This window comes from Aphelocoma coerulescens, unplaced genomic scaffold, assembly GCF_041296385.1.
Source record: "Aphelocoma coerulescens isolate FSJ_1873_10779 unplaced genomic scaffold, UR_Acoe_1.0 HiC_scaffold_433, whole genome shotgun sequence".
In the NCBI taxonomy this organism is placed as follows: Eukaryota; Metazoa; Chordata; class Aves; order Passeriformes; family Corvidae; genus Aphelocoma; species Aphelocoma coerulescens.
Window position 1 is genome coordinate 59084 of NW_027183777.1, and position 12419 is coordinate 71502.

Here is a 12419-nt window from a genome sequence, read left to right on the forward strand (position 1 = left end):
GTCCCCAGGGTGTCCCCGCTGTCCCCAGGGTGTCCCCAGGATGTCCCCAGGGGGTCCCCAAATGTCCCAGGTGTCCCCAATGTCCCCAGGGTGTCCCCACTGTCCCTGGGGTGTCCCAAGGTGTCCCCAGGTGTCCCCAGGGTGTCCTCAGGGTGTCCCTGCTGTCCCCAGGGTTTCCCCAATGTCCCCCAAATGTCCCCAGGGTGTCCCCAGGTGTCCCCAGGATGTCCCCAAATGTCCCCAGGGTGTCCCCGGGTGTCCCCAATGTCTCCAGGGTGTCCCCGCTGTCCCCAGGGTGTCCCAGGATGTCCCCAGGCGGTCCCCAAATGTCCCCAGGTGTCCCCAATGTCCCCAGGGTGTCCCCAAGGTGTCCCCAGGGTGTCCCCAATGTCCCCAGGATGTCCCCAGGGTGTCCCCAGGTGTCCCCAGGATGTCCCCAAATGTCCCCAGGGTGTCCCCGCTGTCCCCAGGGTGTCCCCAGGATGTCCCCAGGGGGTCTCCAAGGTGTCCCCAATGTCCCCAGGGTGTCCCCGCTGTCCCCAGCATCCCCAGGGTGTCCCCAGGGTGTCCCCAGGTGTCCCCAAGGTGTCCCCAGGGTGTCCCCAAATGTCCCCAGGGTGTCCCCAGGTGTCCCCAGGGTGTCCCCAAATGTCCCCAGGTGCCCAGAGCTGTCCCCAGGGTGTCCCCAGGGTGTCCCCAGGGTGTCCCCAGGTGTCCCCAAGGTGTCCCAGGTGTCCCCAGGGTGTCCCCAGGATGTCCCCAAATGTCCCCAGGCTGTCCCCAGGGTGTCCCCAAATGTCCCCAGGTGTCCCCAATGTCCCCAGGGTGTCCCCAAGGTGTCCCCAGGGTGTCCCCAGGGTGTCCCCAGGTGTCCCCAAGGTGTCCCCAGGGTGCCCCAGGGTGTCCCAGGCTGTCCCCAAGGTGTCCCCGATGTCCCCAGGGTGTCCCCGATGTCCCCAGGTGTCCCCAGGGTGTCCCCAGGGTGTCCCCAGGGTGTCCCCAGGCTGTCCCCAGGCTGTCCCCTCCGTCCCTCACCGCCGCCGGCCCTGCACGATCTCCACGTAGTCGGGGGGCGCGGGCGTAGAAGCCCTCGGGGCTCAGGGCACCCCAAAAGTTGGACCAGAGGTGGCCAGGACGGGTCAGGAGCGGGGCCAGCACCGGCCTGGGGGCACACGGACGGGTCACTCAGGGGTCACTCAGGGGGCACTCAGGGGGCACTCGGGGTCACTCAGGGGCACTCAGGGGGCATTCAGGGGGCACTCAGGGGCACTCAGGGTCATTCAAGGGTCACTCGGGGTCACTCAGGGGTCACTCAGGGGGCACTTGGGGTCACTCAGGGGGCACTCAGGGGGCACTCAGGGGGCACTCAGGGTCACTCAGGGGGCACTGAGGGGTCACTCGGGGGTCACTCAGGGGGCACTCAGGGGTCACTCAGGGGGCACTTGGGGTCACTCAGGGGTCACTCAGGGGTCACTCAGGTGTCACTCAGGGTCACTCAGGGTCACTCAGGGCTCACTCAGAGGTCACTCAGGGTCACTCAGGGGTCACTCAGGTGTCACTCAGGGTCACTCAGGGGTCCCTCAGGGGTCACTCAGGGTCACTCAGGGGTCACTCAGGGTCACTCAGGGGTCACTTGGGGTCACTCAGGGGTCACTCAGGGGTCACTTGGGGTCACTCAGGGGTCACTCAGGGTCACTCGGGGCACTCAGGGGGCAGTCAGGGGTCACTCGGGGGTCACTCAGGGCTCACTCAGGGGTCACTCAGAGGTCACTCAGGGCTCACTCAGAGGTCACTCAGGGTCACTCAGGGGTCACTCAGGGGCACTCAGGGGTCACTCAGAGGTCACTCAGGGGTCACTCAGGGGTCACTCAGGGTCACTCAGGGGGCACTCAGGGGTCAGGGGTCACTCGGGGGTCACTCAGGGTCACTCAGGGGTCACTCAGGGGTCACTCAGGGCTCACTCAGAGGTCACTCAGGGGTCAGTCAGGGGTCACTCAGGGGTCACTCAGGGGTCACTCAGGGTCACTCGGGGGTCACTCGGGAGTCACTTGGGTCACTCAGGGGTCACTCAGGGGGCACTCAGGGGTCACTCAGGGGTCACTCAGGGGGCACTCAGGGGGCACTCAGAGCTCACTCAGGGGTCACTCAGGGGTCACTCAGGGGTCAGGGGTCACTCGGGGGTCACTCAGGGTCACTCAGGGGTCACTCAGGGTCACTCAGGGGTCACTCGGGGGTCACTCAGGGGTCACTCAGGGGTCACTTGGGGTCACTTGGGTCACTCAGGGGTCACTCAGGGGTCACTCAGGGGTCACTCGGGGTCACTCAGGGGGCACTCAGGGGTCACTCAGGGGGCACTCAGGGGGCACTCAGGGGTCACTCAGAGGTCACTCAGGGGGCACTCAGGGGTCACTCAGAGGTCACTCAGGGGTCACTTGGGGTCACTCAGATCACTCGGGTCACTCAGGGGTCACTCAAGGGGTCAGTCAGAGGTCACTTGGGGTCACTCAGGGGTCACTTGGGGTCACTCAGGGGTCACTCGGGGGTCACTCAGGGGTCACTCAGGGGTCACTCAGGGTCACTCAGGGGGCACTCAGGGTCATTCAAGGGTCACTCAGGGTCACTCAGGGGTCACTCAGGGCTCACTCAGGGTCACTCGGGGTCACTCAGGGGTCACTCAGGGTCACTCGGGGGTCACTCAGGGTCACTCAGGGGTCACTTGGGGTCACTCAGGGTCACTCAGGGGTCACTCAGGGGGCACTCAGGGGTCACTCGGGGGTCACTCAGGGGTCACTCAGGGTCACTCGGGGGTCACTCAGGGGGCACTCAGGGGTCACTCGGGGGTCACTCAGGGGTCACTCAGGGGTCACTCAGGGGGCACTCAGAGCTCACTCAGGGGTCACTCAGAGGTCACTCAGGGTCACTCCGGGGTCACTCAGGGCTCACTCAGAGGTCACTCAGGGGTCACTCAGAGGTCACTCAGGGTCACTCAGGGGGCACTTGGGGTCACTCAGGGTCACTCAGGGGTCACTCAGGGCTCACTCAGGGTCACTCAGGGGTCACTCAGGATCATTCAAGGGTCACTCAGGGTCACTCAGGGGTCACTCAGGGGTCACTCAGGGGTCACTCAGGGTCACTCAGGGGTCACTCAGGGCTCACTCAGGGTCACTCGGGGTCACTCAGGGGTCACTCAGGGGTCAGGGGTCACTCGGGGGTCACTCAGGGTCACCCGGGGGTCACTCAGGGTCACTCAGGGGTCACTTGGGGTCACTTGGGGTCACTCAGGGGTCACTCAGGGGCACTCAGGGTCACTCAGGGGTCACTCGGGGGTCACTCAGGGTCACTCAGGGGTCACTCAGGGGTCACTCAGGGGTCACTCAGGGGTCACTCAGAGGTCACTCAGGGTCACTCCGGGGTCACTCAGGGCTCACTCAGAGGTCACTCAGGGGTCACTCAGAGGTCACTCAGGGGTCACTCGGGGTCACTCAGGGGTCACTTGGGGTCACTCAGGGGTCACTCAGGGCTCACTCAGGGGTCACTCAGGGGTCACTCAGGGCTCACTCAGGGGTCACTCAGGGTCACTCAGGGGTCACTCAGGATCATTCAAGGGTCACTCAGGGTCACTCAGGGGTCACTCAGGGGGCACTCAGAGCTCACTCAGGGGTCACTCAGGGGTCACTCAGAGGTCACTCAGGGTCACTTGGGGTCACTCAGGATCACTCGGGTCACTCAGGGCTCACTCAGGTGTCACTCAGGGTCACTCAGGGGTCACTCAAGGGGTCAGTCAGAGGTCACTTGGGGTCACTCAGGGGGCACTTGGGGTCACTCAGGGGTCACTCGGGGGTCACTCAGGGGTCACTCAGGGTCACTCAGGGGTCACTCAGGGTCACTCAGGGGGCACTCAGGGGTCACTCAGGGTCACTCAGGGGTCACTCAGGGGTCACTCAGGGTCACTCAGGGGTCACTCGGGGTCACTCGGGGTCACTCTGGGGTCACTCGAGGTCACTCGGGGTCACTCAGGGGTCACTCGGGGTCACTCAGGGTCACTGAGGGGTCACTCAGGGGTCACTCAGGGGTCACTCGGGGTCACTCAGGGTCACTCAGGGGTCACTCAGAGGTCACTCAGGGGTCACTCGGGGTCACTCAGGGCTCACTCAGGGGCTCACTCAGGATCACTCAGGGATCACTCAGGGGTCACTCAGGGGTCACTCCGGGGTCACTCAGGGTCACTCAGGGGGCACTCAGGGGTCACTCAGGGGTCACTCGGGGGTGCTCAGTACCGGTTCTGCTCCAGCAGCGCCCGCAGCACCCCGGGGTCACTCAGGGTCACGTCGGCGTCCAGGCTCAGGTAGTGGTCACAGCGCGGGTCCTGGCGGCACAGGGACCTGAGCCCACCCCCCCCAGGGAGCCATCAGGGACCGGGACCCCCAAAACAGGGACCCACCAGTGACCGGGACCCCCAAACAGGGACCCACCAGTGACCGGGACCCCCAAACAGGGACCTGAGCCCACCCCCAGGACCCATCAGTGACCGGGACCCCCCCCAAGGGACCCATCAGTGACCAGAACCCCCAAACAGGGACCTGAGCCCACCCCCCCCGGAGCCGTCAGGGACCGGGACCCTCAAACAGGGACCCATCAGTGACTGGGACCCCCAAACAGGGACCCACCAGTGATTGGGACCCCCCCCCCCAAGGGACCCCATCAGTGACTGGGACCCCCAAACAGGGACCCACCAGTGACCGGGACCCCCAAACAGGACCCATCAGTGACTGGGACCCCCAAACAGGGACCCACCAGTGACTGGGACCCCCAAACAGGGACCTGAGCCCACCCCCCCCAGGGAGCCGTCAGGGACCGGGGAACCCCCAAACAGGGACCCACCAGTGACCGGGACCCCCAAACAGGGGACCCATCAGTGACTGGGACCCCCAAACAGGGACCCACCAGTGACCGGGACCCCCAAAACAGGGACCTGACCCCCAAACAGGGACCCACCAGTGACTGGGACCCCAAACAGGGATCTGACCCCACCCCCCCCTGGAGCCGTCAGGGACCGGGACCCCCAAACAGGGACCCCACCAGTGACTGGGACCCCCAAAACAGGGACCCACCAGTGATCGGGACCCCCAAAACAGGGACCCATCAGTGACCGGGACCCCCAAACAGGGACCTGAGCCCACCCCCCCCTGGAGCCGTCAGTGACCGGGACCCCCAAACAGGGACCCACCAGTGACCGGGACCCCCAAACAGGGACCCACCAGTGACCGGGACCCCCCAAACAGGGACCTGACCCCAAACAGGGACCCACCAGTGACTGGGACCCCCAAACAGGGACCCATCAGGGACCAGGATCCCCCCGGGACCCCCAAACAGGGACCTGACCCCCCACCCCAGGGACCCATCAGTGATGGGGACCCCCCACCGGGACCCCCCAAACAGGGACCTGACCCCCCCCCAGGGACCCCAGTCACTGACCCTGCCCCTCCCCCCAGCTCACGCCCCCTCCCCCCACATCACACCCCCTCCCCCCTCGTGACCTCCCCATGACCCCCAGCCCCTCCCCCATCCCTGCCCTTCCCCCCATATCCTCCACACCCCTCCCCCCCCAATGTCCCCAACCCCCCATGGCCCCCCCCCAGCCCCTCCCCCTTTACCCCTCCCCCCTTTAGCCCTCCCCCTTGGCCTCTCCCCCCTTTGCCCCTCCCCCCCCTTTCCCCTCCTCCCTTTGCCCCTCCTCCCCCTCCCCCTTGGCCCCTCCCCCCTTTGCCCCTCCCCATTGGCCCCTCCCCCCGTTGCCCCCGCCCCCCCTTGCCCGTCCTCCCCTTGGCCCCTCCCCCTTGGCCCCCTTGCCCCTCCCCTCTGCCCCTTTGCCCCTCCCCCATTTGCCCCTCCCTCCTGCCCCTCCCCCTCCCCTTGGCCCCTCCCCCTTTGCCCCGCCTCCCTTTGTCCTCCCCCTTGGCCCCTCCCCCCCTTTGTCCCTCCCCCTTTGCCCCTCCCCCCTTTGTCCCTCCCCCTTTACCCCTTTGCCCCTCCCCCTTTGTCCCCTCCCCCTTTACCCCTTTGCCCCTCCCCCTTTGCCCTTCTGCCCCTCCCCCTTTGCACCTCCCCAGCCCCTCCCCCCTTTGCCCCTCCCCCCTTTGCCCCTCCCCCTTTGCCCCTCCCCCTTTGCCCCTTCCCCTTTGCCCCCTCGCCCCTCCCTTTGCCCCTCCCCCTTGGCCCCTCCCCCTTTACCCCTTTGCCCCGCTCCATTTGCCCCTCCCCCCCTCTGCCCTTTTGCCCCTCCCCCTTTGCCCCTCCCCCTCTGCCCCTCCCCCTTTGCCCCTTCCCCTTTACCCCCCTCACCCCTCCCCCTTTGCCCCTCCCCCTTTGCCCCTCACCCCTCCCCCCCCGCCCCTCTCCCCTTTGCCCCTCACCCCTCCCCCCCGCCCCTCCCCCCGTACATGCCGAGGTCTCTCGCGGCCCCTCCCCCCAGCCCCTCCCCCTCCCGGCGGGCGGAGCTGAAGCGGCGCCGGAGCTGCGGCCACGCGGCCTCGACCTGGGGGGCGTGGGAGGGGACCTGGGGGGCAGAGGGGACATTGGGGGGCATTGGGGGGCATTGGGGGGCATTGGGGGGCATTGGGGGGACATTGGGGGGGCAGAGGGGGACATTGGGGGGGCAGAGGGGGACATTGGGGGGGACATTGGGGGACATTGGGGGACATTGGGGGGCATTGGGGGGACATTGGGGGGGCAGAGGGGGACATTGGGGGGACATTGGGGGACATTGGGGGACATTGGGGGGCATTGGGGGGGGCATTGGGGGGGATTGGGGGACATTGGGGGACATTGGGGGGGCATTGGGGACATTGGGGGGACATTGGGGGGGATTGGGGGACATTGGGGGACATTGGGGGGGCATTGGGGGGACATTGGGGGGAAATGGGGGGACATTGGGGGGGTTTTGGGTTTTGGGGATCCCAGAAACGATTTTGGGGTGAAGTTGGGGTGGGTTTGGGGTGATTTTGGGGTGAATTTGGGGGTTTTTGGGGTGATTTTGGGGGTTTTTGGGGGGGATTTTGGGGTGTTTTTTAGGATTTTTTTTGGGGTGGTTCTGGGGGTTTTTGGGGTGATTTTGGGGCGATTCTTGAGTGGTTTTTGTGCTGGTTTTGGGGTTTTTGGGGGTGAATTTTGGGGTTTTTGTGGTGATTTTGGGGTGGTTTTTAGGTTTTTTTTTTTTGGGGTGAATTTTTGGGTGATTTTGGGGTGAATTTTTGGGGGTAATTTTGGGGTGAATTCTTGGGTATTTTTGGGGTGTCTTTGGGGTGAATTTTTGGCTGGTTTTGGGGTGAATTTGGGGTGATTCTTGAGTGATTTGGTGCTGGTTTTGGGGTTTTTTGGGGTGGATTTTTGGGTGGTTTTGGGGTGATCTGGATTTTTTGGGGGAGATTTTGGGTTTTTTTTGGGGTGAATTTGGGGGTTTTTGGGGTCCCACTCAGGGCATTGTGCAGGAACAGCCCCAGCTGGGATTAGGAGGGGAATTTGGGGTGATTTTGGGGTGATTTCGGTTTTTTTGGGGATATTTTGGGGTGGTTTTTAGGGATTTTTTGGGTGATTTGGGGGTGAATTTTTGGGTGGGGTTTTGGGGTGGTTTTGGGGTGAATTTGGGGGTTTTTGGGGTCCCACTCAGGGCATTGTGCAGGAACAGCCCCAGCTGGGATTCGGAGGTTTTGGGGGTGGGTTTGGGGTGATTTTGGGGTGAATGTTGGGGTTTTTGGGGGGGATTCTGTGATGGTTTTTAGGTTTTTTTTGGGGTGGGTTTGGGGTGATTTTGGGGTGAATGTGGGGGTTTTTGGGGTGATTTTGGGGTGTTTTTTAGGATTTTTTTTGGGGTGGGTTTGGGGTGATTTTGGGGTGAATTTGGGGGTTTTTGGGGTCCCACTCAGGGCGTTGTGCAGGAACAGCCCCAGCCGGGATTAGGAGGTTTTTGGGGTGATTTTGGGGTGATTTGGGGTTTTTCTGGGGGGATTTTGGGGTGGTTTTTAGGGATTTTTGGGTGATTTGGGGGTGAATTTTTGGGTGGCTTTGGGGTGGTTTTGGGGGTGAATTTGGGGGTCTTTGGGGTCCCACTCACGGCGTTGTGCAGGAACAGCCCCAGCCGGGCCTGGGGGGTTTTTGGGGGTGGGTTTGGGGTGGTTTTGGGGTGAATTTGGGGGTTTTTGGGGGGGATTCTGGGATGGTTTTTAGGGTTTTTTTTGGGGTGGGTTTGGGGTGAATTTTTGAGTGGTTTTGGGGTGGTTTTGGGGTGAATTTGGGGGTTTTTGGGGTCCCACTCAGGGCGTTGTACAGGAACAGCCCCAGCTGGGATTAGGAGATTTTTGGGGTGGTTTTGGGGTGATTTGGGGTTTTTCTGGGGGGATTTTGGGGTGGTTTTTAGGGATTTTTTGGGTGATTTTGGGGTGAATTTTTGGGTGGGTTTGGGGTGGTTTTGGGGTGAATGTGGGGGTTTTGGGGTCCCACTCACGGCGTTGTGCAGGAACAGCCCAGCCGGGCCCGGGGGGTTTTTGGGGTGGTTTTTGGGGTGGTTTTGGGGTGAATGTGGGGGTTTTTGGGGTCCCACTCACGGCGTTGTGCAGGAACAGCCCCAGCCGTGCCCGGGGGGGGGGTTTGGGATGAGTTTGGGGTGATTTTGGGGTGATTTGGGGTTTTTTGTAGGGTGAATTTTGGGGTGGTTTTTAGGGATTTTTTGGGTGATTTGGGGGTGAATTTTTGGGTGGTTTTGGGTGAATTTTGGGGTTTTTGGGGTCCCACTCAGGGCATTGTACAGGAACAGCCCCAGCTGGGATTAGGAGATTTATGGGGTGATTTGGGGTTTTTCTGGCGTGAATTTTGGGGTGGTTTTTAGGGTGATTTTGGGGGTGCATTTTTGGGTGGGTTTGGGGTGGTTTTGGGGTGAATTTGGGGGTTTTTGGGGTCCCACTCAGGGCGTTGTGCAGGAACAGCCCCAGCCGTGCCCGGGGGGTTTTGGGGGTGGGTTTGGGGTGGTTTTGGGGTGAATGTTGGGGTTTTTGGGGTCCCACTCACGGCGTTGTGCAGGAAGAGCCCCAGCCGTGCCCGGGGGGGGGGGTTTGGGGATGAGTTTGGGGTGATTTTGGGGTGATTTGGGGTTTTTGTAGGGTGAATTTTGGGGTGGTTTTTTAGGGATTTTTGGGTGATTTTGGGGGTGCATTTTTGGGTGGGTTTGGGGTGATTTTGGGGTGAATGTTGGGGTTTTTGGGGTCCCACTCAGGGCATTGTGCAGGAACAGCCCCAGCTGGGATTCGGAGGTTTTGGGGGTGGGTTTGGGGTGATTTTGGGGTGAATTTGGGGGGTTTTTGGGGGGGATTCTGTGATGGTTTTTAGGGTTTTTTTGGGGTGGGTTTGGGGTGATTTTGGGGTGAATTTGGGGGTTTTTGGGGTCCCACTCAGGGCGTTGTGCAGGAACAGCCCCAGCTGGGATTCGGAGGTGAATTTTGGGGTGATTTTGGGGGTGATTTGGGGCTTTTTGGGGGGATTCTGGGGTGGTTTTTAGGGTTTTTTTGGGGTGGTTTTGGGGTGATTTTGGGGTGAATTTGGGGGTTTTTGGGGTCCCACTCACGGCGTTGTGCAGGAACAGCCCCAGCTGGGATTAGGAGGTTTTTGGGGTGGGTTTGGGGTGATTTGGGGTTTTTCTGAGGGGATTTTGGGGTGGTTTTTAGGGATTTTTTGGGTGATTTGGGGGTGAATTTTTGGGTGGTTTTGGGGTGGTTTTGGGGTGAATTTGGGGGTTTTTGGGGTCCCACTCAGGGCATTGTGCAGGAACAGCCCAGCCGGGACTAGGAGGTTTTTGGGGTGGGTTTGGGGTGATTTTGGGGTGAATTGGGGGTTTTTGGGGTGATTTTGGGGTGTTTTTTAGGTTTTTTTTGGGGGTGGGTTTGGGGTGATTTTGGGGTGAATTTGGGGGTTTTTGGGGGGGATTCTGGGATGGTTTTTAGGTTTTTTTTGGGGTGGGTTTGGGGTGGTTTTGGGGTGAATTTGGGGGTTTTTGGGGTGATTTTGGGGTGTTTTTTAGGATTTTTTTGGGGGTGGGTTTGGGGTGGTTTTGGGGTGATTTGGGGGTTTTTGGGGGGGATTCTGTGATGGTTTTTAGGTTTTTTTTGGGGTGGGTTTGGGGTAATTTTGGGGTGAATTTGGGGTTTTTGGGGTCCCACTCAGGGCGTTGTGCAGGAACAGCCCCAGCTGGGATTAGGAGGTGAATTTGGGGTGATTTTGGGGTGATTTGGGGTTTTTGTAGGGTGAATTTTGGGGTGGTTTTTAGGGATTTTTGGATGATTTTGGGGTGAATTTTCGAGTGGTTTTGGGGTGGTTTTGGGGGTGAATTTGGGGGTTTTTGGGGGTCCCACTCAGGGCATTGTGCAGGAACAGCCCCAGCTGGGATTCGGAGGTTTTTGGGGTGGGTTTGGGGTGATTTTGGGGTGAATTTGGGGGTTTTTGGGGGGGATTCTGTGATGGTTTTTAGGGTTTTTTTGGGGTGGGTTTGGGGTGATTTTGGGGTGAATTTGGGGGTTTTTGGGGGTATTCTGGGATGGTTTTTAGGTTTTTTTGGGGGGGGTTTAGGGTGATTTTGGGGTGATTGGGGTTTTTGTAGGGTGAATTTTGGCGGTGGTTTTTAGGGATTTTTTGGGTGATTTGGGGGTGAATTTTTGAGTGGTTTTGGGGTGGGTTTGGGGTGGTTTTGGGGTGAATTTGGGGGTTTTTGGGGTCCCACTCAGGGCATTGTGCAGGAACAGCCCCAGCTGGGATTCGGAGGTTTTTTGGGGTTGGGTTTGGGGTGATTTTGGGGTGAATTTGGGGTGATTTGGGGTTTTTGTAGGGTGAATTTTGGGGTGGTTTTTAGGGATTTTTTGGGTGATTTTGGGGTGAATTTTGGGGTGGGTTTGGGGTGATTTTGGGGTGAATTTGGGGGTTTTTGGGGTCCCACTCAGGGCGTTGTGCAGGAACAGCCCCAGCCGGGACTAGGAGGTTTTTGGGGTGATTTGGGGTTTTTCTGGGGAGATTTTGGGGTGGTTTTTAGGGATTTTTTGGGTGATTTTGGGGTGAATTTTTGGGTGGTTTTGGGTGGTTTTGGGGTGAATTTGGGGGTTTTTGGGACCCCACTCAGGGCGTTGTGCAGGAACAGCCCCAGCTGGGATTCGGAGGTTTTGGGGGTGGGTTTGGGGTGATTTTGGGGTGAATTTGGGGGTTTTTGGGTGACTTTGGGGTGTTTTGTAGGATTTTTTTTGGGGTGGGTTTGGGGTGATTTTGGGGTGAATTTGGGGTTTTTGGGGTGATTTTGGGGTGTTTTTTAGGATTTTTTTTTGGGGTGGGTTTGGGGTGATTTTGGGGTGAATTTGGGGGTTTTGGGGTCCCACTCAGGGCATTGTGCAGGAACAGCCCCAGCTGGGATTCGGAGGTGAATTTTGGGGTGGTTTTGGGGTGATTTGGGGTTTTTCTGGGGGGATTTTGGGGTGGTTTTTGGGGGGATTTTTTGGGTGATTTTGGGGTGAATTTTTGGGTGGTTTGGGGTGGTTTTGGGGTGAATTTGGGGGTTTTTGGGGGAATTCTGGGATGGTTTTTAGGGTTTTTTTGGGGGTGGGTTTGAGGTGGTTTTGGGGTGAATGTGGGGGTTTTTGGGGTCCCACTCAGGGCATTGTGCAGGAACAGCCCCAGCCGGGCCCGGGGGGTTTTTGGGGTGGTTTTGGGGTGGTTTTGGGGTGAATGTGGGGGTTTTTGGGGTCCCACTCACGGCGTTGTGCAGGAACAGCCCCAGCCGTGCCCGGGGGGGGGGTTTGGGGATGAGTTTGGGGTGATTTTGGGGTGATTTGGGGTTTTTGTAGGGTGAATTTTGGGGTGGTTTTTAGGGATTTTTTGGGTGATTTGGGGGTGAATTTTTGGGTGGTTTTTGGGGTGAATTTTGGGGTTTTTGGGGGTCCCACTCAGGGCATTGTACAGGAACAGCCCCAGCTGGGATTAGGAGATTTATGGGGTGATTTGGGGTTTTTCTGGCGTGAATTTTGGGGTGGTTTTTAGGGTGATTTTGGGGGTGCATTTTTGGGTGGGTTTGGGGTGGTTTTGGGGTGAATTTGGGGGTTTTTGGGGTCCCACTCAGGGCGTTGTGCAGGAACAGCCCCAGCCGTGCCCGGGGGGTTTTGGGGGTGGGTTTGGGGTGATTTTGGGGTGAATGTTGGGGTTTTGGGTCCACTCACGGCGGTTGTGCAGGAGAGCCCCAGCCTGCCGGGGGGGGGTTTTGGGGAGTTTTGGGGTGATTTTGGGGTGATTTGGGGTTTTTCTAGGGTGATTTTGGGGTGGTTTTTAGGATTTTTGGGGTGATTTGGGGTGCATTTTGGTGTGGTTCAGGGGTGATGTTGGGTGACTGTTGGGGTTTT

At 59.9% G+C, this 12419-nt stretch overlaps 1 long non-coding RNA gene across 1 annotated transcript; it reads right to left on the reverse strand.

The window, feature by feature from the left end:
- Positions 1–1075: 1075 nt before the first annotated feature.
- Positions 1076–6471, reverse strand: LOC138101706 (uncharacterized). The gene is made up of 3 exons (XR_011147235.1): positions 6441–6471; positions 4278–4382; positions 1076–1162 (listed from the first exon to the last, which is right to left on the reverse strand). It is a non-coding gene; the product is annotated as an uncharacterized lncRNA (long non-coding RNA).
- Between the last annotated feature and the right edge of the window lie 5948 nt (positions 6472–12419).